At 38.5% G+C, this 21622-nt stretch overlaps 1 long non-coding RNA gene across 1 annotated transcript in view; it reads right to left on the reverse strand.

Annotated features, from left to right (window-relative positions):
* LOC110481587 (uncharacterized) overlaps nt 1-21622 on the reverse strand; it is a 41609-nt gene that overhangs the window by 11755 nt on the left and 8232 nt on the right. The window lies entirely within an intron of this gene.

A 21622-nucleotide genomic window follows, 5' to 3' on the forward strand; every position in this document is an offset into this window, starting at 1 on the left:
CTCAGGTTATGTATTAATATGTGAATCTGTTGCATTTGTGGAAGTCAAGCAAGACTCTTGGGACACAGTATTGCAGAAAGCTAGGGAGGATGAAGAACTTTTCACTTACAAGTTTTTAAAAACCTTATCTGGAAAAACAAGACGGTGTGTTGGTGATGCTTTTGATTTAGGTTTATCAACCTGATATACCTCAGGCATGTGGGATCAAAGGTTACAGAAGACTGATGTCAGAATGATCAATAATACTAAGGGGACACTAATGAGAGTATCTTCTGCAAGTATACAGTTGGTCTTTTATGCCCATGGGTGCCTAAAAATAAAGAGGCAGTAATTAATCTCTTTATTAACTAGCAATTGTTTACAACATACAGCAAAGGGGCATCTTGTCAGCAGGAAATCATTTGCTGAGAATAATGGACTGTGAGCTGGAGATCTGGCCAGGATTGCTTGGCTACTGTGCCTAGACCACACAGGGAGGCCTTTTAGAGTTTTGATCTGATTGGAGCACTCTTTTTCCCCCCAGTGTTCTGATGAAAAGCCTTTTTGGCTGTTCTGGCTGTGAAGCTTGATTTGAAGTCTGACATGGATCTGAAATCACACAAAGGAAGCAGGGCCAACCTTTCTACTCCTAGGGTCACTGGGAGGGAATCAAATACCCTGGTCTTGCACCAAAAGAGAGCTGTTAAGTTGCAGGTTGAAAGCTATAGGTCAAAGGTTTTAAACTCTTGCTCTCAATAATACGGTCCTGCCTGGCTAGAAAACTCATTGCTGAATTTTTAGTGTCTGTTTACCCTCCAGGAATAAAAAGCACATCAGTTTGTTTCAGAAATGTGAAATTGATTTCAGAAGACTAGGTGGGAAAAAGCAAGACTTGCTTGCTTTTCATGCAAGTAAGACAACTAAAACTCTATATTATGCATTAACAACCCTATATTATTAGCAGAAAATTCTAAATCCATATTAATTTTCTAAGTATATGATCAGATTTTAAAGATATTTAGCAATTTTATTTATATATCATATTTTTTTTAAATGGTGTTAAAGTTCCAGGTGGTAGTAACTTTCACATCAAAATAAGTAGTTTTCACATTTAAATAATGCATGCATGGTTTTCTGATTTTAAATATTTGTTTTTCCAATAGTACAATTCATCACAAAAACTTTAGTGACATGAATTCATAGCTGACTTCTTGTCATACAGTCAAAAGTCTGTCCTGCATTAATTTAATATTTTTAACAGGGGTCTGTGGACAGAAAAAAGAATCAAAATGGAGGTTTTTTTCCTTTTCTCCACACATTTTCTATCAGGTTGTATATGTTTTTGAGCAGTAATTTCAAAAATTACTCCATACAGGTTCAGCCAAGAATCCAGTCAAGGAATATTAAAGATGTAGGGTAGACAGCCTTTTACAAAATATGCTGTTCACCTCAGTATTTCATACATCTGCAAAGAAGAGTGGGAAGAAGTATATCACTAGCCCTAAATATAGAATAGATGTACTATGAAAGGACATACTGGACTTTTAGGAAACTTTATAAAGACCTTAAATTAACTCCTTCTTTGAAACTCACAAATCCTAGAAAGCTCTCAGGAAGACTAAGAACCTAGGAGCCTGATGGCTTAACAGCTCCACTAACTTTCCCTTCCCATTGCAATGTGTTCCCTTTCCACGTACCCTGTCAGTCTGGCTTTGTGCTAGGCATGAACCAGGTTCTCAAGGATAATCAAATTTCATATATTTAGGCACAAATAATTGCACGCTATGCACAGAGTGCATGCACCAGGATTGTTTCTTAGAAAGAAGGTATCAAAATACCTGAGCCCATCATGCAGGCCACATATTCAGCCTCTGACCTCCCATGATAGGTAAAGTCTCGTTTACAACTAATCTCAATTTCATTTACATATCCGAGTATCACTTAATTTACCTCTCAAGTATCTTCTCAGTGGAACTGCATTAGCAGGTCTCAGATCACAGCCCAGCCTCCTGCTAGCAAGCTGGTATTGGGTCTCTCCAACCACAACTAAAGCCACTTTCCTTTACTGAAGCTACACATTCGACCTGGACTTTAAAGACTCCTCAACCTGCAGCAGTCCAGCAACACTGAGCAGTGACTTGCTTTCTCTGGAACTTTGACAGTTTCTAAAAAATTGCATAATCTTGAGTGACATTGTATTCTCACAGCAATCAGCACTACAACAGTCAACAATATAAAAGCTTTATGGAAAAGTGTTGCAGCCAACCCTTCTTAAATTCAAACATTCCTTTGAAATGTTTATAAGTATTTACAGTACAAAGATAACCAACCATGCAGAATTTGAACCATATGCATTTCTATGCTGCCTTTGGCAAGGACCAGTTTAAGATGAAGGTAACATTAAATAAATTAAGAGGTTTTGTGCGACCATGGCAGCACAAACTGAATTATGAAACAAATATGAAATTTTCAATTTTCAAACTGTTAGAAATGTCTGTCTCATTTCTGCCCAGCATTCCTCCTGACAGCTCCTGCATCATTCAACAACCACAACCCAGAAGGGTGTACGGAGAGGCTGTCATTTGGGTCAACGAAGTGCTCACAGAAGAAAGACAGCAATTTTACCTGCTATCACCACCCACCAAAAAACATGCTTGTTTTATCAGAAGTGGCTGGGCACCAAAGAAGACCTCACTGGCTCATTTGGAGATTGCAAGGCAAATGGCAAACTCCATGAGGCAAATGGTAGCCACTGAATGGGAGACAAACTCAGCATCTGTTGGGATGACAGGGATGGAGAACAGCCTGTCAGGTCACCTATAGCACCAATAGCAGCACCATAAGGAATAAACAGCTATCTGTAATCACCACGGTCAGATGGATGCCAAGAAATGAAACAGAGGAATCACCAGGAATCTATGAGTATAGAAAAAAAATTATGTATCAGATCCTAAAACATGATATATTTTGGGCAACAGGAAAATGATGACTTTGACAACAACGTGCTGCAGCTTCTTGGTAGCTGGTTCTTGGGTAGGATGCAGGACAGATGGGACAATGAGGTATTGGATAACTATCCCTGTCCTTCACACATGAGGTGTCTGAAACTGTATGTTAATGAAAGCAGCCTTCATCAACAGAGTCCACTAATTGATCCTGAAGACTAAGGCTGTGCACTCTCTGAGCAGCCTCCCTAACAGAGAAATCACTTCTGAGGACCTGAGCCCTTGTGCACAAGATGTGAGTTAGGTTACTCTTACATGTTGTCTGGGGCACAGTTTAAAACACTGCTTTGGTCCATTTGGAAGAGAAGGAGCTCACATTAGAGGTGACTCAGATTTAGACTCTCCTCAGATTTAGATCCATGGGCTGTAATTATTAATTATTCTTTCTCTGCCTTCCTCTTCATCACACTAATATATGCCATTTATTGCACCTAAAACATGAACCTAGAAATGTCTAAAGAAACACTGACATTTCAAGCTTAAAACAATATGCAGTGTTGACTGATATTAAGAGGGCTCCTGGCATATTGAAGAGCTACTTGTAGACTTTGGGCACTTTAAATCATAAACAGAGAAGTTATATAAAACCAGTTAACCAGTTATATAAAACCAGTTAATATTAGATTAACTAGTGGTAAGATTGGGAAACTTTATCTTGAAAAACTTTGAAATTAATTTTAATTAAAATTTTTAATATTACAAAGGAAAGGAATATTTGGGAAATTCTGTGTATTGCCAAAAAAGGCATAAAGGAAGGATCAAGTGATCAACTACATGTAGCTGCAGTTAAAAGTGGGTCATTACGCATTTTCTAAATTAAAAATTAAAAGTAACATTTTTCACAGACTGTTGCATATCTTCTAGCTGAAGCTCTTACACTTTATTTAAGTTATATGTGCAATTTTATACTTCCTATTTTATAAAAAGAAATAGCAGGTTTCCAAAAATGGCTAAACATGTTAAGACTATATTTACAGTTTCTGATGAGGTGAGAAGAAGCGATAGAGGCTTTGACAATTTGGAAAGCAGGTAGTGTGAATAAAAAAAAAAGTCCAGAATCTTTAGCTGCTCCCTCAGAGAAATGCAAAGAGCCTGTAGATGATAAGAGATGGGATATTAAATTAGCATCTCACATGTAAAATAAGAATGGCAGCTCCAGGTTACCTATAAGGTGTGAAGATTAATTAATGGATGTTTGCATTCTTTGTTGAAGATGTAAGACACTGCATAAGTGCTAAGCATTACTACAAAGAGGAATTTTCAGACCTCGGTACGTTCAGTTTACATAGTATAAATTACTTTATATTTCTGCTAAATAATTCTCCAGTACTTTTACCAGTGCTTGCCTCCATCTAATTCCAAGAATCGAAACCTCAGCTATCTTAAAGGCAAGATGACAAAATTTTGCAGACTATCCATAATAATGTGTTGCAAGGCAGAACAGCACAAGAAAATATTAACCATGACGAAGGCCCTATGTTACATTCTCTTAAAACTGATTCATTCTTGTTTAAGGCTTAATAGACATGAGAAAAAAAAAAAAAAAAAGAAGAGAAGAAGTAAAATTTATTATTTTCTATCTTTCTAAAAATCAAATAAAGAAGTGTAATAAAAACCTAATCCCAGTATGCCCAGCCCTAGTCCCATTAAAGTCAACATGAAAACTCTACTGACAGCAGAGCAAAAGGGTCTCAGCCAATGGAACATATTTTTTTAGCACAATTTTTTTCTGAAGAAAAGCAAGTTATGCTAGATAACTACTCATAGGTGATTTGGAAAACAGCACTGAGGTGACAAAGGCAGCTGCCGATACTTGCTTGCCCAAGTTAGTAAAAAGGGAAAGCAGATTTGTAAAGGCACAGGAAGACCTCTTAACACTGACTGGAGATAAAAGGTGTGGAGGCATTAAAGTTAGGTAAAGTTAGTACCATATTCTAAAGAAAACAAGTTTAATTCCATCTACACAAAAATAGGCTTGGCCAAGACAGCTCACTGTCTAGGAAATAAATGTTGCCATTACATAGTTCTGGGAAATATCACTTGGTTCTGGGCGTGTTCTAACTTCTTTTCAAATAGAAGCTCTAATATTTCTACTGTGAACAGTAGAAACAATCATTACCTACAAGAAAAGCCTTGGTTTAGGAATGAGCAGAAGTCCATAAATATCCACACATATCCTGCTGCTTCACATATTGCTTGCTTTTATTTGGACCAGCCATCTAAAATAATTAATTAAGAACCAGTCTGCATATAACTTGTGCTGGAGGATGACTGCACAATTTTCACACAGACCTTTTGTTTGGTTTGCTTTTCCCTGCTGACAGGATGTCCCATTTTCAGGAAGGCAATCTGCTTTTCAGCTGCCGCTCTCCTTGGAGAAGGTATGGCAGGGCAGCCAGGAGGTAACATCCTCGTGTGTCTCCAGCTGTCCTCAGGAATTGCCAGCGTATGCTGGGCCACAAAATGGAGAGGGAGGATCACAGCTGAATTTCTGTCTTCCTTCTGTCTAATTGTGTTTTAATGATTTGACTGCTGTTTATCTTGCCCATCAACTGCCCTATGCAGCAAAACAAGGCCCCATGAATCAGGCACATCATCTCAGCAGGGCAGGGCTATTTATAGAATTGAAATACCTAATTTAATAATACTTCAGGCCAGATTCTCAGCTGACGTGAACATGCACAGTCTCACTGAAGTCACTGGGTCTATTTTGACCAGCTTCAAGCAAGGAGCTGGCTATCTTCATGAGGGTTGTAGAAAAAAAGCCTTTATTTATACACTGTGCAAGGGCAAGAAAATCCCATACTCCCACTGGGCTGTCTCACTTCATGCCAGTTTTTCAGAGCTCTGAGCTAATTTGAGGAAACACAATTAGAGAGTGTCATAGCTGCTAAAGGGTCTGTAATTCATCACCTGCAAAACAAGGGTAGTCAACACTAAAAAATACACGAGCTTTTTGAGCCACTAGAGCAGTAGATCACAGCAGCATATATTCCAGTTCTCTTCCCTTCCTTCCAGGTTAGCAAACCCAGGCTGTGATCAGAACTCTTTCCCTGCAGAGACTCTGCCTCCTTTCTGCACCCTCTGCACAACAACATAGTTTTCCCAGCAATCTTACTGACCCTTATTTAGAGCATTTTAACATTATCCTGGAAAGTGACACATGGGTATTTAAAATCCTTGTGCAGCAGGTATATTGGAGTAGGATCTCCATCTCCCTGATTTGGCAATCCAAAATTCCTGTCTGAAGTCAATCAAGGGAGCTGGCACACCAAGGCCCTTCCTGCTAGAATGAGCTCCACAGGGACTAAGGCAATGCCTGGTGTCTGAGCTCTGACTTGTTTGCACACACACACACCTTGATGCTGTGAGTCAGAGTCTAGTCAGGATTGCTGGGATAATGCTGAGAAGCAAATTCAGAAACCCAAGGGACTTCAAAGTGCAAACCAAGTCTCTTCTCAGATGTCCAAATGTTCCAGATACAAACTGAATAAAGAAACCTAAGGATACCCATTAAGACACACGTCTCAAAATCCATTGCTGTGATTGCCTTAGCAATGAAAATTATCAGTAGTTTAGGCCTGAATCATGACATCATGCTCAGCTCTGAAAATTTTTCTCAGCCTAGATTTGATCTACATGTTGTGTTATATTGCACTAAAAACTTCCGGGCAATTTTAACCTGATGTTTTGTTGGTTGGTTGGTTTTTGGTTTTTTTGTTTGCTTGTTTTGCTTTTGTTGGTAAACTATCAGTGTGGCAGAAAGAAAATACATGAAAATAATTTCTGAGCAAGTACTTCAAAATGAGCTAAGGCCACATCAGCTGCAATTGTTATAAGAGAGAGACTTTGTGGAGAAGTTACTAGATGAGAAGAAGCACACCTGTGACATCAAATTTTTGGGATTTTTTTTTGTTTATTTGTTTTTAACAATATAGATCTTTCATGCTTGAAAACAAGGAGATTAGGTTGTCAGCATTTCAGGTACATATTCAAAGCAGGGGTTAGATTTTTAACAGCAGGTTGTACTGTCAATTAATGGGATCAATGGGATGGTGTGCCCTGGGCCATGCCACATCTGGCAGATGTTCTGAAGACCATTTCATTCTCTCTCAGCACTGTGTATAGCTCCATACAGCTGTCTATGAAAGCTCAAGGCTGAGTTTATACCATCATTAAACCCAAAAATATCTTCTCACACATAGCAGGCACAAAATACAGTGTGAAAGCTTAGGAAATAACCCATGAGAAGAGAGATGAAAGCAGAAAACCTCACAAATCAACAAGTCTGCCTGCTCCTATCCTAGTTCCCTCAAGTCCTGGTGAGGTGGAGGTGTGAATTTGAAGAGAAGATAAAGAGGTCTCATATTTCTTGATGACCTCAGAAATAATGCCTTTCTCAGATTGGATATACTTGAGAGTTGATATAGTGATGAGAAAAATTTATCCTGCTTCAAGAAATGTGCTTTGTATAGCTGGTGACCATGAGGTGGCAATTATAAATACTGAGGGATTTTTTTTTTGTTCTGGAAAAGGTTTTGAAGAGCTTTTCAGAGAAAGCTCTCGCTGCCACGTTAATATTTTCACCTTTACATTCAAGTGACCTGATTCTGCTTGAGGTAATAGATGTGAGAGTCAGTAGGATCAATGTGGTAGGAAAGTTGACAGGTAACCAATGTCAAATCTTAGATGAAGCTAGGTGTAGTAAGAAATATTTTTAGCCCTTCTTTCAAACCAAAGTTTAGCTGATGTTTGAAGTACAGCTAATGGCACCTTTCTGACATAAGGATGTATTCAAGTTCATGAAGCTGCATCTATTTTTGCCAACATTAGTAGCAAAACATGAGAGTTTTACAGGTTGTAAAGGTGGTTTTGATTTAACACAAATTTTTTTAGTGCTGAGAAAGGTGTTAAAACAGACTTAAGCACTCTCATTTTTAAGGTAGCTATTTTGTGTTAAGCAGTCCCGTTTAAATGAAAGTCATAAATTGTGCATGTATTCCTGCTGGCTATTAGCTTCTAGTTAGTAGATTCTGAATTACCTTCCCAGAGTGAAATGCTTATGTGAGTCACCGTTCATAATATTGCTTATTCAGATTCACCTCTGTCTTTTGAGCTAATTGAGTTAAGTAATAGTGTCACAGGATTTTCATACAGAGTTTCTGCTCTGGCTGTAGTTACTTGTTGTCAATTATTAACTCACACTAATCACCATTACTGTCAAAACTGACATTAGTGTATGGCAATTTTTATCTTACTCCAAAAAGTTAATTTACATGTGGTATCTATTCTCTGAATCCATACCTTATTGCCATTGAAGTGTTCCCACCTACCCTCCCCCATTCTATCCTTTCCTCTTTCTGTTATTAGCCATAGCCCTCTTTCATGATTGTTTTTTAATTTATAGTATTAACCCCATTATTTCTAGCACTGGTTAACAAATGTGGGTTCCCTAGCAGCCTGCTTTCCTCTTCTACTCCTAATCAATCATTACCACAATAGGCTTCTTGTTACTCTGAAAGCCTGTTCTGCACATTTTTCCAAGGAAGGTGCTGGAGAGTCTAAAAAGCCCCTCAGCAGAAAAGAACTGATCTGCTTTAAGTCCAAAGGATCAGCATCATTGGAAATGAGGGAAAGGAATGACTGATTGTGGCTTTATTTTGCACTACTCTGCTGAAGCTTTCAAATTTACTTGCAGCTGCTAATGCAATATTGGAGAAGATTTTACAGCAGCAGTATATTGATGCTATAAATAAGATCAAACAGTATTCCTGTTAATGATGAGGCTTAATAAGGAAGAAGAGATAAAAAAATCTTTCAAATATGTATAGTATTTCTACAATTTGCTTATTCTCTTGCTTTCTACATCTCTTTTCAATATTGCATCTCTTATGAATCTTTGTTATGACTTTGATACATATCTGACTTTCTTCTAGGCCTTATTTTATGTTAGACTTAGATTACTTTTTCTCATGCTATATGGACAATATTTGTTTTCCCATACCTTCCCTGTTCTTTATTCTTTCCACATCTCTCTTTTCTGCTTCTGCCTTGCTGCATGCCTCTCCAAAGTTCTGTGACACTTGCTGCCTTCTAGTGCCTGCTTTATCTGTTCATCTTCCTTTTAACTTCTATTCCCAGCCTTCATTATACTCCTTTCTCTCTTTGTGTCCTTCCTTTCTGTATTTAATTTAGACTGCTTATTTCAGAATACAGTCCCTAAACACAAGTATATTAACCATAACTTAAACTCCCAATCAACACAATTTCCTATTGAGTGAGCATTTTTCTGACTGAATTTAGAGAATACAATTATTTAGCCCTGCTATTCAAAAATGCAGTCTGGAAAAAAAAAAATTGCCATAAAGATGAATATTGGGGTGTCCCCTGGACCATCATTTTCTTCCATCAGAGATGCAATGCATGGTATCACATCTCTCTCCTGAACATCTCATTTTCATTTTGCTGAACACCATGCTCTAAACCACTACAGTTCATGTTTTTAAATCTGGCTTGCAGCCTACACTCCAGCACACCTTTGCAGAAGACAGCATCTTTTCCTCCAGTCTTCCCAGTGGCCTTGGGAGTCTCTACTGGCAGCTGAACCATCTGCAGTGCACAAGAAGGGTCTGCTTCTGATAGGATGTACGTGCAGAAATTTTGAGGCCTGACCTGTGCACTGGCACCTGGCTGAACTCATCCTCCTCAGAGCCTCTGCCTGCAGGGCAGGGCAACACCCACGAGCTTTTTCTCCTCCCTACAGCAGCTGGGTAGCAACAGAAGCAGCTATGGCAGTCACAAAGCACTGCAATCCTCCTTCCTGCCTGGGACTTTTAGGAACAGGTACAGCTGGGGTATGCATAAAGTGTTTCACAGTGTACTGTGAAGTTGGAAAGACAAGCCTGCAGTCAGTCATGTCCTGCCTGTACTGAAAGCAACTGCCTGGAACACTCACTGGCCTCCCAACAGTATTTCTGATTTATCTCTGTATCTCAGGAATTCACCAGCACCCCAAGCCCACGCTGCTCCAATAGAGAACCCCCTTGCCCTTAAACAGCTTCTGCCAGACAGCCTAACAGCACAGGTCTGAACTTTTCCCTGCAATAAGAAAACGCTGCTGCATCAAGCACTGCATCAAGCACTTGGCTGTGTGAGCTCCTCTTTAGTGCAACTCCTCCCGAGTTTTTCACGGGGAATTGCTAAAAATTGCATTATTTTGTTCTTGCCTACTTCTTGGTCTTTGGAATTTTATTGTAGCTTTGCAAGCAGTCAGTTTGTAAGAAACAACATTGAGAGACCCTGCATGATTTCTTCCTGAATATTGTGATTTAGAAAGCCTAAACAGAGCTGAAGGACCCAGTGATAAACCATACAATCCTGAAGACCAGACAGGGTCACTTTGGACTTTCCTACTATTCAGCACTGAAAGGGGCAAATAACTTAGCTTTGATATACTGAAATGCAAGAGTTCTCTGCCAGTTTTCCCCTAATAAAGCAGTGACATTAAACACACCAATAATTTTGTCTTCCAAAGTGAGCCTTATGTATCCAGCATAGCTGATGGAAAAGGAGAGGAAATAACCTGCAACACAGATGGAACAAACGCCCTGGAGATTTAGTGTGCAGCTTACAATGTGAAATGTCCTTTAGCAGTAAACCTGACTTAAAATATCCTTGGTTTTATCACCTTTGCATCTTGGTCCTGCTTCTATATCTCACCTAGACTGCCTCCTCCACATAGAATTAAAACAACTTTTAATGGCATGGACTGAAACAATCCAGGTTGAAAAACCCCTTGGTGGAGAAGGCAACAAAAATCTGATGCGAAAGATTTAATTATTGTCATTGTTCATCTCATACAAATTACTTTTGGGGGGGTTACGAATCACAATTATTTTAGAAAATGCTTTGTTATTATTTATGGATTCTGTAGATTAAAGATTGTTGTTGAGACTTGCATGCTGTGATGAGAGGCTTTTGAAAATGACTTGAGAGTAGCAAAACTCCAGTAAACAGGAACTAGTTTCCAAATATGCACAGATTGAAAAAGAAGAAAGGAGGCAAGACATTAAACAGGAAAAAATGGTGCAGGTTTTAATTTGGAATTCCAGAATATCATAAATTTCTTCACACTGTGGGAATGAGTTCTTGGCCTGAAGAAAACAGCCACAGTGGGTGACACCTCCTAAATATGCAAACTATGATGGATTTCTCCAAAATAAAAGTAGCCAAGTAACAGGTTTCTGAATGACCGCAGAGCCCCAAAGGCTACCTCTGAAATGACTCAAGACACTGGGGGAATGAGCATTTCTTCCTAAGGAAAAGGGTCTCTATTTGCAGCCACTTGCATGTGGCAAAAGAGGGGTGCACCGCCTAAATGAGAATATTTGGAAGAAATTCCTTCAATAAAAAGGTGCCATATACTAGAACCTTGGCTGCACAAGGGGCCGCAGAAATTACATCTGAGCTGACACCCAGACCCTGGGGAAAGGAGTTCCTTTTCCCATAGAAAATGGCCTTTCTTTGCAGCCACTTGCATTGGACCAAAGTGGGGTTCTCACCTAAAAATTTGTAAACTTGGCAGGATTTCTCCCAAACCAATGCTGCCAGCAGGTTGGATTCTTTTCTGCCCTTTGAGCCACAAATTCTGGCTTTGATGTGACCCTGAGAAAATGGGTGAATGAGTTTTTTTCCCCCATGGAAAATGACCACCAGTTCCATTCTCTTGCATAGTACAATGCCACACTGACTGCAATTTTGCATTTTTGTTAATTTTTTTGGAAGGCCTGGAATTTCTTTTATTGTCTCTTTCACCTTCTCTTTAAGTAGCTTTTGATTTTTCAGTGTGTCTGCCTGTTTTCCTTCCCTGTAAACATTTAGGGACCGTACTGCGAATCTCTAGCTCCTTATTGGAAGAAAAACTACTTTCAAAAGTTTGAAATGTATATCAGCCATTTAGGAAGCAATAAACATTTAGCATATTTATTTTATATATAAATATTTAGGAATACTTAGCCCCAAATCATACTCTCTGCAATAAGAGGTCTAAAGGGCAAGTGTTTTTTCAGTATATTACAAAACAGTTTCATAAATATTTAATGGATTTTGCTAATTTGACCAATTGTCAGATTAAGAGGACCAGTGACACAAAAACATTGCAGCTGTTCAAGAGCTTAAGTGCTTTTTAGCCAATTTGAATGTGGAGGATTGGGCAATATAGGTAATCCTTTTTGCCTTTCACTCCCTTTCCTTCAATACACCTTTACCACAACTTCATATGGCATTAGAAGCATGCTTTATTATTTCATCTGTTTCTTGGCACTTACTGAACCTTGACTTACTAAAAATGTCTCTCTTGTAGTAGGGAGAAGAAAAGGGCCTGCTGGAGGTTTTATAAAGATGGAGGCTCACAGGCTAGGTGCAGGAGAAATAACAGCTCACTGCTAAGATTTAGGCTGCAGCAGCCTGAAGGGAGGCCCTGCTGAGGAAAAAAGTGAGAGCAGGTACCAATGTGAATTCTGAGCAAGGCAGTGAGTGACAGATGGCAGTGTCAGCCCCAAGGAACAGGAACGAATATTGCCATGAGACTTCCCAGGGACTTGTGGCAGGCACAGCCATGCCTGTGTCTGATGGAAGGGAAATCTTTGCTTATCGACACTGCTATCTATTTTGTTTTTCCAGGGTGACCTCCACAGCACTAACCGTTCCCTCTTAGGCTTGAAACCAGAGTTTTGATGCCAAGACATGTATAGTACATGACACACCATAAATGAAGGTAATTTTTAAGTCTATAATACAAAAGAGGATTATGGATCACTATACTTCAACAGGAAATTCATGGATATACCTCCCTGACATATCAATTTGGAACCCATGCCTCCAGATGACTTTTCCCTCCTTTTTTTTCCCCGAAGCATGGATGTCCTTTAGAGGAAGCCATAATAAACCTAATTTCTACTATCACCAAGGGCACTGCAGATGAAAAATGAGAATACAAGTTGAAATCAACATAAATATTAGATGCTAAAATACATCACTGTTCAGAATGCAGTAGGGACTGAGCACTGTGCAGCCCTGCATATATTCTGTAGCTTGTGACAAAGTAATTTCTGTTTCTTTCAGGAAGATAAATAGGTCATAGAGTTCAACTATATAATCAGGTAACGTGTGTAGGGTATAGGAGAGAGTAGCATTTTCTCTTCCTATATCAATCTTTATGGAAACACATAAAGCCTAAGAACTTCCAAACTTTCAAATGCCAAATATGCTGCATTGAGCCCCAGAATTAGAGTTTAGACACAAAATCAACCAAATCCTGTTACCAAAAAAGGGAAAGAATATTAAAGATCAAATTTAAGAGCTTGATTTTCATAATGATTCAATGTCTATAGCATGAAGTGGAGCCTTGTCAAGTTGTTATTTATTACCTGTGAGACTGGAGAGTCTTAAAATGGCACTCAAAGTTAAATGATGTCTATCAGGATTTTGTTGTTCTGGACCTAAAAATAAGGCCTATCCTTCATATTAATTTCAGTTAACATTTAAGTCTGGATATGGCACATGTATGGGATTGACTTCCAAAAAGCCAGTTAAAAGAAATATTGACCTGTGATGTACATTTTTTGCTAAGTAAAACGGATTTGAATTATGTGAAAGCTTTTAATCTATCTTACTGAACTACCTTTTACAAGTATTCATTGTCTTTTCATAATGTGGTTTGGAAAAACAATTAAAAGCTCAAAAAGAACATCCAAACGTAGGATTTAACCCATAAATGCATCATATTAATTATTAATTAATAAGAAATTAATAATTTCTTATTCTCTAAATTTACTTTAGTGTTTTTATAGTTTAGCAGCATATACAAGAGGTTAGAAGAAAGTAATTTGGAATAACAAGAGCTATAGCAAAAATTTCCCATTTCCAAACTCGCTACAGTATGAAGAATATTAACATACTTTTGTTTTCATTTCTTTAGGTATAATTACTCTGGGAGATATTGTCACATAGGAGAAAATACAAAGATAAACATGTTTAGGATGATGAAGAGAGAATTTGCAGTATCATTTTCTTTGTGATTTATTTCACTATCAATGGGAACTTTTCTAGAAAAGGAAAAGAAGCTGAAGGTCTGTTCCAGTATCCTCAGATTATCCTAAGAAAAAAATATAGCACGCAGATGGGTGCTCATGAAATCCAACCAGGCTAGAGATGGGTCTGTCTTAGGGCAGGTTTTTTGGATGTATCTGGACTCAGAAGCAGAATGAGTGCCAAGGTCCTTGGGTCTCTGAGGTTTCTGTCTGAATCCTTTGGTAATACATACATTTAAGGACTCTAGCTGTTTGCATGAAGAAGCTAAGCTCCACAACTCTTTCCTGTGCTGGATAGCACTTCTCATATTTTGGAAGTAGAGAAGATTATCAGAGTAAAGAGGATCACTTAGGAATGAGACTCACAGTAATGTAAATAAAAAGTCCAGATTCTGGCCCATAATTATAGTTTTTAATGGGATTGCATGACACATTCAGGTGAAATAGGAGCTGACAAACCTGCAGCCAAACTTTGATCTGCTGCCTTGTGCACCTTTGCTTGTGTAGATGACAGCAGCCTCAGACCCTGTCAGTATAGGAGGCTCTGCCAGCTCCAAAATTCTCTAAACATTAAAGCCTATTCAACCAGAAATTGAGCAATTTTTTCAATCTCTTTAGTCTGTAAAAGATTTCCCGAACCAAATCATCTAACCATACTCTCTAGGTAGAATGAGACCCAGAAGGAAAAAGGTGTTTAGGAAGGTTCTGGTTGAGACCACTTTTATACAAACCAACACTCAGTGTTAAAAGTAGGGATAGTAAATTAGGCTAAAAGCAAAATGTAATAATGGACAATGATAAATTATTGAGAAAAAATATAACTACAAATACGCATAAACTTGGGCAAATAGAATAAACAAACCTTAAACCCCTGATATCTCGCTCAAAACTTTATTGAATCAATTCACAGATATTATGTGAACCTGATCTTTCAGTTTTTAAACCTGTTCCCAGCTGTAACAAAAACATAGGAGCTTTTGTGGTTTTTTTAGATTATTGCATCACAAGAGTTAAATGGAAAGATGACTTGAGAAAATTCAATTAAATTAAAGGGTACTCTTAAATTGCATTTGCATGGAGGAAATACATTTTACCATAACAAGTTGTTTCCACAAGTTAGCAAGAAGTTTGTGGAAACACATCCTGCAGCAGTGGCAGATGTCAAAAACCCTTCAGTATTGCTGTTGGTTTATAAAAAAAAAAACAGCCAGTCCATTTGGAATAAAGGAGTATTTAGAATTCATCATTAATTGCAGACCCTTATCAACCCAGATAACACAGCAGCACAGAGCATCCCAATTGCTTCACCTTGCTTCAATAATAAAGGTGCTATCTGTGCTTGCATCACCCCTCTCCATTATTGCAACAACATGAGGAATTTAGAATTTCTGCTCTACATCCATGGATGTTTTTCATCTCACATTGTCATAGCAGGGACTCAGCAGTGAGGAAGGCTGTTTGCATAAATGATAATAACAATAAAATCTAGGTCAAGATGTACTACAGATTTTATTTTGATATTACAGGTCCGTCTCAATCAAAAAATGCCAGGGGCCTGGACTTGGAGCTAAGATGACAATGGGAGTGCAAAGGAAGGTCACTGGCAACCACCATATCTCTGTAAAAACCAAACAACCAAGAACCCAAAATTGTGGTTGAGATATGATACATGTGAGAGCAGATATCAGGAGAATTGTAACGTAATTATAATTGCAGGAAAGAGAAGGGAGAGAGGTCCTCAGGACAGGGGCAATGTACATCCAACACGAATAATGGAACACCAGTTTTCCTGTTGCTGCTACCCACATACTATTCACAGTTTTCCCTCCAAGCACCTCAACCTTGTCAAGTGAACATTTTTCAGTATTGACTGATAAGTAGCTCTAGATAAGAAGCACCTGAATTTTTGAAGACCAGCCCTTGGACTACATTTTACTACATTCAACCCCTGTAAGAGTGACGAAATGCTGAGATTACATAGGATGCCTTTGAGGTCTAAGCTATGAAAAATCCCACAGCAAGCTGTTACCTGGGAAAAATTATCTTCTAGTAACCCAGGCAGAAGGATATGCAGGGAATACACATATTTTTACAGTTCTCATTCATACCTTTGGCTATCAAGACCTCTCAGTTTGGAATAACTACGTATTTTACCAAAACTTTAACAAAGACTGAAAAATATCTATTCTTATTCTGCTGCATATGTAGAGATACACATTTTACTGAAACAGATGCCTGTAACTTCTTAAGCAGATAACACTCATTAAATTACAATTGTCGGGATTTAAAGTAATTTGTGTGCACTCCTAAATGGTGTGAGGAATAGAAGAATAGAGCATAGCACATTCCTCATTGCCTATGTGTCAGTTTGCCAATGTCACTCATTCACATACTCACTAATTGGTTTATGTACTCCTAAGTTAATTCCTAAGACTTTTTAGATTCGAAAATGCATATACAATTAACATTTTGAACTTTGTATCTATTTCTTGTGTTTTTTTAATCTATCTATTTAGTATATTCACCTACCATATATTACAAAGCTTGATTATTTCAATTGTGGAAAAAAAAGAAAAAGAGGCTGCATTTGCCATGTGCCCCTAAAATAATCACCATTGTTCTACTTATGAGACTCATGGGTCGCAAAGGAAAATACAACAGAAGGGAAATAAATTGATCATTATATTCAGGACCACACCAAGAAAAAAGAAGTTCTTTAGCAGAAAGTAATTTGGCTGCCTTTTGAAACCTCCACTCAGATTTTCTTCACAGGGACATCTTGAAAAATGTACAGATTCACTGCGTTTTAGAAACCAACTGACTTTCTAACCAAACACATCAGCCAAGGCAAACAAATACACACATTATTATTTACATTCCTGAAAGCATCAATCTTGATGAGTCCTTCACTCTGCTCTTTGTATCTTGTTAATAACAGTTCATCACCAGAAGAGTGACCAATATAAAGAAATCAAGACAGAAAACAAATGACCCTAAGAAGAGACTCTGCCCTCTTCATCTTGAATCTGTGAGAGCTGAGTGATGGAGAAGTGGACACAATAAAAGATTTAGCTCTGCAAAGAAGGGCTACAAATCTGAAACTGCAATTCAAGAGCAGACACCAGTTACCACTTCAACCTGAAGGGATCTGTTCTCCCTGTCACCGAGAATCCCCTCAGCACTGCTGCTGTCCTCAAACACAGCAGTGAACCCTCCTCAGTCCTTCATTACCAAAGCATGGAAAAGAAAATGTTCTGGTGATATCCTTTAGGCTCTGGATGCAAACTGGACAAAGAGGCCTTTTTATAATGCTGGGTGAGGCTCCAAACCAATGGAGTACTCACCTGTCACTGACATGCCTTCCCTCCTCCCCTCCACAGCAGATCGCCCTGTTGGCAGTTCAGCTGCTTTTGTTCAACTCTAAGTTGCTCTGCCCTTCCCACACCTGGTTCAGAAAGCTGAGGCACTCAGCATATGATTCCTTCCTCAGAGGCCAGAACCTGAAAAGTTAAAGGTTGAAGATGAGGGGCTACTTTTTTTTTTTGTCCCTAAAACAAAACCCCGCAATGGAGGCAATTCCCAAGCTCCTAATAGAATCTTTTATTAATATCTTCTTTTAATATGACCTTCTTTTATCTCAGGTAATTTCAAGCCTACTTTTTTGCTGAAAATTTTGGAATTATTTGTTTTTAGGGAGAAAGACTTATTTTTTTTTTAATAGCAACATTATTTTTCAAGTATCTTCTGCTCACCTGCCTCCAGTTCTAAGTATCATTCTGAGCAAAAAATGGACCAAAAAAAGGACAAAAAGGACCATTCTTAATTTAATTCAGGTAATCAATCATTTTAGCACAGTTAAACAGTAAAAATGTGCAGAGGCATAAAAACACCACAGAAAAAAGGTACACATCAGAATCTTATTCCCAGTCCTTCCATATCTCATATTTCAGAATTTGTGGATGGTTGCAGCACACTGAGAAATCATTTGCACTGGTAGCACCTTCTTTAAGCACAGCAGTCACAGAAGTAGCAGTGCTATTGACAGGACAGGAGAGACACTTGGCCAAGGACTGGACCAAAGCTGAAAAGTGAACTTGTGCCCTTGGCAGAGGAAGGTGTGATTTCCCAGAGGACAAGTACAAGCATCACAAAAATAACAGTTTCATGAGGGATTCTCAAACTCAGGAAAAAAAATTATTGGAAAAATGAAAAATGATTGAAAAAAAAGATTGAAATTACACCTGTGGTATAAGAGGACTTATTTTGAATTCATGGCATGACACTGGATGGAGCCCTGTTACCTGTCCTGTTTTGAGGCAAATACAGCACAATTTTACCTGCTGCCCTAAGCTCTATCCTCTCGCAGGAGTCATATGGCTTTGCTTGTCCTTCACGCAGAAAACAGTCTGCAAACTGTTCAAAGATCAGACGCTCCTGAAATCTGACGAATTAATGGTTTAATTCTGCCAAGCTACCCTTGAAGAGACTTTCATTTCATGGAGGAATTTAAAAGGGGTTTGCTCTTTTTGAAATATTTTTTTTGGTTAAGAAAAAAAGCACTTTCACACATCCTTTGCAGTACCAGGGCACTTAACAACTCCTCTGGTGGGTCATTACCCTCTGTCTAGAAATAATACAGCTATCAAACTTTAATGCTTTTATTTTGTGCTGAATTTTTGGCCTTCTCTGAGCACTGTTGTATGTGGTAATAACACATTTTGAACTAAGCATTGCTGAAGTTCATTATGAACATCCATACAGTATTGTCTCTTGTTTCCCTAAAAGCAAGCTAAAATATTTAAAACTAATTCTAATAAAAATATTTGCTTTTCATTCTTCAAGGGAAAATAAAACAACTTGATTCATTTTGGGTTGCAATATGTGTCTGAACCATGGTGTCACATAAGTGGAGGGAATGGCATGAAGCTGTGTCAGGGTAGGTTTAGGTTTGATATTAGGAAAAGGTTTTTCATCCAAAAGGTGTTTGGGCACTGGCACAGGCTCCCCAGGGAAGTGGTCACAGCACCAGCCTGGCAGAGTTCAAGAAGGATTTGGACAATGCTTTCAGGCATATGAGGTTATTTTTGGGGTGTCCTGTGCAGGAGTTGGATTCAATAATCCTCATAGGTCCCTTCCAGCTCAGTATTCTATGATTCTATGACAACCCCAGCTGAGTTCACTTCCTCCCTCCACAGTGGGACTGGGGAGAGAATCCTGAGAAGACTTGTGGGTTGAGACAAAGTCAGCTTAGCAGGTAAAGCAAAGGCCGTGCACACAAGCAAACAGAACAAATAATTCCTTCAGCACATCTCATGGGCAAGCAGGTGCTCAGCCATCCCAGGAAAGCAGGGCTTCATTACATGGAAAGGTTACTTGGGAAGACAAACACCATCACTCTGGTCAACTTTCATGTAAAGAAGACTCATTAAAATGTCTAGGCACATTTACCTTAAAAAGTAGTACTCTGAAGCTTTCTGAAAAATGCACTTAATTTATGTCACTGCTCTTCTGCTTCACTGAGAGGTAAATGAGCATATAAATAGCGGAATTCTTCTAAAAACCTAAACCAAAACATGGTGTAGAGCATGGCCTTTTAGAATACAGGTAATCTGCAGCCTGCAAAGCTTTACAGGCAGCCTGCAAAACTTTTCAGAGGTTCTGGTTCTCCTGGACATCGGTGTTGCAATGGCTGTAAACCACAGCATGGTGTCCACCTTGGGACAGGGTGGACAAGTCCAGCCCTCACTCAAGCAACTTTCAGCAGCTGAGTAGGAACTGAGAGCAATCTCAAAACCCACAGGTTACTTTTAATTAAGTCCATGGGAAATAGTAGGGGGAGAACTGCCAGGCCAAAGCACAAGTTGAATTCTGAGCAAAGAGTTTTGCCTGACTCAGCTGGCCTGTGAGGTGAACAATTACCTCAGATAAATATGGGACATTTATCCCATTTGCATATACATGCAGCCATCCTACCTGTCAAAATGAATTCAAACTAAACAAGTCCTAACAAACTCAGAGACATGACAGAAACAGCTCATACCATTACATCAAAATGGAAAATAGGGCCCTGATTTTCCTAGGTTTTGGACAGTTATTAATGCCTTATATATTTATATAGTATTTAATACAAGCCCTCTACGATCCTAGCGTCAAGCATGATTGATCATTATGAATCACGTGTTAATAATGATTAACTGCAATGATTAACCGCTGCTGTTCAAGTCAGTGACAACTATAGTTGCCATTGTTACATTAATTTGCAACACTGTAAAAATGATGATGGACTAAACTAAATTACTTTAATATAACCTATACTCTGTTTTAATTATTGTAAAATCTGTCCTCACAGTTCTATAAATAACTTCCTGGAATTCATGTCAAACCCCATTCTCCCCATTCCTATATTATTAGCAGAGCTTGTTGAAGTCAAAGTCAAAATATAGGTTTTTCTAAGATAATTTATCCATAACAATATATTAACGTTCTTTTCTATTACTTAGGAGACTGAGAGGAAACACAGTTTAATTCAAAACCCTTGAATAGACCCAGCAGAAGGAATTCTCACATTACCTGCCTGGAGGAGAACTATCCATGATTGCAACCTGGAGGGAATGTGACAGCTCCTGCTGCAGTAATGGGGACAGCTACCAGCAACTCAAAGTTTCCCAGCCTTGCCGGACAGCGAGGGCAAACACTCGCGGGTGCTGCCCGGCCGGTCAGAGCGGCTGCCCGAGGGCTGGGCTCCCACTGCCTTTGGCAGCTGATCACCTCTGCTCAGCCTTTTCTTCCTACACTGAGCTATTTCACCTTTTTTTTTGTCCCCAAATCATAGCAATTGCTGTGGTGGAAATGAGAGTTGAGGTCTCTCAAAAATCCAGCACAGAAAGCACCAATGAAATTTGGAGATGAAGAACAATCATTAAAAAAAAAAAATATATCAACCAACCCTCTCAGTGGTTGGAAAACCAGGAAAAAAAAACTTCTAAATAACCTGTAGTGATAAACCAAGAATGGGTGTAGTTCCTTCTTTTAGCATTTGTTTATTATGAGCCTATAACTCTAGGCTCATAATAAACAACAAAAGATGAAAGAAGGAAACTGCAGCAACATATCTCATTAGCTAAATTCAAAATAATTAAGGCCCATCTGAAGATTCCTTTCCCAATATGTACATGCAGAAAAATAAAATATAATCACAGAGTTATAAATAAAAAATATAGGCCTATTAACCATATGTTTCAAAACTATTAAGTGTATGTCCTGATTTGTACTTAGAGGAGAGATCTATGTTCTGATTTAAATACCCCTAGCTATACTGACTGTAAAAAGCCAGATTTAATATTCCATGTACGACTTATCAGAGGTAAAATAAAATAAAAATATTAAGCTATTCACATTCAAGACTTGGCTGGTTTGCAAAGTGTACCCTTTATAGATTTCACAGTATTTCCAAATTACAAGTCAGTTCAGTGAAGGTCATCAACAAAATTTGAACATATCACAATTTCAGTTATCAAAAACATTATTGAAAAGTTGACAGCATATGTT

This window comes from Lonchura striata, chromosome 4, assembly GCF_046129695.1.
Source record: "Lonchura striata isolate bLonStr1 chromosome 4, bLonStr1.mat, whole genome shotgun sequence".
NCBI classification, from domain to species: Eukaryota; Metazoa; Chordata; class Aves; order Passeriformes; family Estrildidae; genus Lonchura; species Lonchura striata.